Source organism: Rhinolophus hipposideros, assembly GCF_964194185.1.
Source record: "Rhinolophus hipposideros genome assembly, chromosome: 4".
NCBI lineage: Eukaryota > Metazoa > Chordata > Mammalia > Chiroptera > Rhinolophidae > Rhinolophus > Rhinolophus hipposideros.
The window spans coordinates 24,252,873-24,256,140 of record NC_138050.1 but is presented as its reverse complement, the minus strand read 5'-3'; the positions used below and the strand labels follow the sequence as shown (position 1 = coordinate 24,256,140).

At 35.9% G+C, this 3,268-nt stretch overlaps 1 pseudogene across 1 annotated transcript; it reads left to right on the top strand.

Moving 5' to 3' along the window:
* Positions 1-633: 633 nt before the first annotated feature.
* Positions 634-2,452, top strand: LOC308496861 (BCL2/adenovirus E1B 19 kDa protein-interacting protein 2-like; annotated as a pseudogene). Its single transcript has 2 exons — positions 634-1,551; positions 2,357-2,452. The product of its transcript is annotated as a BCL2/adenovirus E1B 19 kDa protein-interacting protein 2-like (transcript).
* The last annotated feature ends 816 nt before the right edge of the window (positions 2,453-3,268 follow it).

Genomic DNA, 3,268 nt, shown 5'->3' with positions numbered 1-3,268 from the left:
AGTACCAGATGCATCATTTATGGTTTTTAACAGGCCACAGCTGCCTTTCCGAAGGGCTTCCCGCCTACTCTCCAGCCTGCAGTTGTGTTTTGTACACAATAAAGCACCAATTGGACACAGAGGAATCAAAGGTGAGCATCTGATTCAAGAGCCCTCTCCACAGATTGTTCAACGAGTGATGGGGGGAAAAGGGAAATGACAAGATCAGATTGTAACTCTTTTCGGAATATCACACGATAATTTTCACAGGACAATTTTCAAGAAAAGCGAAAACTGAAGCAAAGTTAGAGGAACCACACAAAAGAAGAAATTACATTCTTTAAAAAGAAGAAGCTGTAAAGTAGAAAATTATTAAGAATACGAAAGCGCTCTGCATCCGGGTCAGGTACTCGGCTGCCGCTACCATTGTGGCAGCTGTGATGGGGACCCTGGGTCCTCATCTCCCCTGCCACCTGAAGGGAGCTGGCTTGGCTAGGCGCTACCTTCTACCACCTCGCCATCAGCCCTGCACTGGCAGCCTCGAGGGGCGAAGAAGACGAAGGGGCCAAGGTTTCCTCCGGGAACATTTCCTCCCTGGACTCTGAGGAGTTTGTAGTTGACATTGCGTCCAAGCTGAGGGTGGCAAGTGTGGAATTTAAGGAAGGATGGCAAGATGAAGATTTTCCAATACCTTTACCAGAAGATGATAGTATTGAAGCAAATATCTTGGCTGGACCTGGACCAGAGAGCCAGCCTGACTCATTAGAGATTAATGGAAATAAAGTAAGAAAGAAACTAATGGCTCCAGACATGAGCCTGACCCTAGATCCTAAAGAAGGCTCTGTGTTGTCAGATGATTTAGATGAAAGTGGGGAGAGTGACTTAAATGTGGCTTAGACACACCATCAGAGAACAGTGATGAATTTGGAAAATAATCTTCCAAAACCCCCAATTGCTGATGTTATTAGGAGAAGTTCAATTACTGAATACACAGCTACAGAGGAAAATGAAGATGAATGATGCTAGCATATGTTCAGAATAGGAGAACAGGACCACAGGATTGACATGAAGGCAACTGAATCCTATGAAAAAGTTATCAGCCATGGAGATAGATTAAATGCCATTGCTGTGTTTGCTGTCTATTTTATGCCTGAAAGTGGTCACCCTAACTATAGATGCCTGATGGACAATCTCTTTAAGTGTGTTATTGGCACTTTGGAGTTGTTAGTAGCAGAAAACTACATGACAGTTTATTTAAATGGCAATGAATCAAAGAAATATGCCCAGTTTGGGATGGCTCAGGACATGCTACCAGCAAACTGATAGAAGGTTACAGAGAAACCTAAAATCTCAAATCATTGTACATCCCTCTTGTTTTATCAAAACACATCTGGCTGTTACAAGACCTTTCTTAGCTCAAAATTCAGTCAAAAAATTAGATACACCTTTAATTTAGCAGCAGTAGTGGAACGTTTCCCTATGGAATGTGTTGGCATACCAGAATGCATAAAACAGCATGTTTTGTTTTATTTCTTTAATTGTATTGGATCTCTATACGTTGATGAACAAAAGGTAAATATTTTGCATTACTCATTTTTTCTCACTTCATATATATAAATATTTAGTAACTTCTCTTGTTTTTGTAACAAAGAAAAGAGGAAGGAGCAATTAGGCGCAATTTTCCAACACCTTCCCCATAAGTCACCATTTTCTTCACGATATCAGTTGAAGAACTAGGAAGATTTATTTCTGGTTGTGATTCATTTATATTTGTAAAGACTGGTTACAGTCTAAGAGATGATTTCCCAATTGGTCAGTACTAAAGAGCACTCTCCAAATTTAAACCTGCTGCTCTCCTAATTTGAGTAAGCTCATCATGACATTGAATAATTATATTACTAGAGAAATAAAATATCATTTATATCAGTATAACTTTAATGCTTTACAGTGATTGGAATTTATTCTGTTTACCAAATTCACTTACTTCCATCTAATTTTAAAAGGACTCGGTAGAGGCTGTTAACATAAATATCTGAGTATCACAGTGTTATAAAGTAGAAAAAAGCTTTTTTTGTTCTATTCATCTGAGGTTTTAGTCTGTTTAACGTGTCAAAGCCAGATTTCTCAAGTCAGTTTTGACTTTCTGCAGTAGTGTGTTAAATATTTTTTGGTTTTGCATGCAAATTTTGGTGATTTTATTTTTAGTGACTTTTTTGAGTTTTGTTCATCTTCATAACATACATATTTACAGAAATAACTCCCTTACCAAGTATGAAGAAAAAAAGTTAAAAACGAAACAAAAAGAGCTTTATCCTGACTGGGTTGCATCTAGACTAGTTCATTTGCACAGACTAACTCTTCTGTATTGGTTGGTTAGCTTGCAGACAAAGATAATCGCATTTGTACATACAAATATACCCCCGAATCCAAATACAGAGTGAATCCAAAGTTCCTGATGGTGAATATGGCTTGAATTCATTCTGTTTTAACACCATATATAATGCCAATTACACACCCTGGCCTCCTCTTTTTTGGTATACATACTGATAAAACCAGAGAAATTACTAAGAATACTAGTTGAAAAACTAATTACTTTTAAGAGTTTATCAGTTTCACTACATTTTTTAAATCTTTAACTTGTCCTTTTGAAATATTTCTGTGCTTTTTTAAGAAATCAATTTATTTCTCTGGGGCTGATGATTATATTTGCAACACACGTATGCTTTGGCTAACTAACATTGATTTCCTTGTACGCTTAAATGGCCTGCTAACCACTCAAACTCTACATGTGATAAAATAGCTAAAAGCTCAATGTACCATTTTACAGTAAAACTTTGCTTTCCATCTTAAATTTAATTTTGAATACTTCTGCTTTGAAAATAACAAACTATTATCTATTAATATTTTGGCATAGAAGATGAAAGGCAAGGGTACAAAACAGTTACATTTTTATACGGTAATTTTAAAACGCATAGGATTTGGATCTAACTTGTTAATATTCATTAACATTCAATAATATTCAAAAATATCAACAATTAGAAAATACAGTTTAACACAATCTTTCTTAAGAGTTAACAGGAGAAATTTACATGTAGTTATCATTTTGACCATTCAAAGGAACTAATTGTAAGTAACAGGAATGGGAACGTTCTTAACCTTGGAGATATTTTTGTTCTATTGATGACCAAGAATTCAGTTGACCATGTGATAGTATCACAGCTTTACATTTCTATGTGATACAGTTTAACAAACATTTTAATATAGAAATACAGACAGTGATTTTAGATCT